Raw genomic sequence first — 644 nt, 5'->3', positions numbered from 1 at the left:
CCTATTGAAGTTGCTGTTCATTACCCTCTCCTCTGCCTTCTCAACACTCCTCACCTGATCTATTGTTTTTTTCTTATAGCATTAGGTACACCTTGTCACCTGCTCTGTCATTTAACTATTTATCATGGTTATTTGTTTCTTGTCTGTCTCCCTCTCCTAGAATTTAAGGTCAACAAGGGCAGAGACTTTAGCAGTATGACCTCTCGGGCCATTGCCTGGCTCCCAGCAGGCTCTTTAGAAATGTTTGTGGAATGAATGAGAGCTACAGGACTAGCCAGGCTTTTATAGCAATACTTCCTCATGAACATTTGATTCCCTTCTCTTATCAAAATTTATTAGTTCTGTTACAAAGGTCTAATATTAGAGTGGGATTGACAATGAACTCAGAAACTTTAAAGTTTTCTCCCCTTCCCTCACTGTCTGCCTAAAGTCTTTGATATCCTCATAATGGGGTTTCTTTCTTCTTTTCTTTCTTTTCTATTTTTTTTCAAATTTCTCAGAAAATTATGTTAGCATACTTCTTAAATCAGGATGCATGCAGCTGTGAGTTTGATGTAAAATCTATTAAAAATAACTTTAATGTTTATTTATTTTTGAAATATAGGAACAGGGTATAAGCGGCCGGCGGGGGGGGGGGGGGGGGG

The sequence above is a fragment of the Suricata suricatta genome, chromosome 13, assembly GCF_006229205.1.
Source record: "Suricata suricatta isolate VVHF042 chromosome 13, meerkat_22Aug2017_6uvM2_HiC, whole genome shotgun sequence".
Classification (NCBI taxonomy): Eukaryota; Metazoa; Chordata; class Mammalia; order Carnivora; family Herpestidae; genus Suricata; species Suricata suricatta.
The sequence above is the reverse complement of the archived record's forward strand: the minus strand, read 5'-3'. Positions refer to the sequence as shown.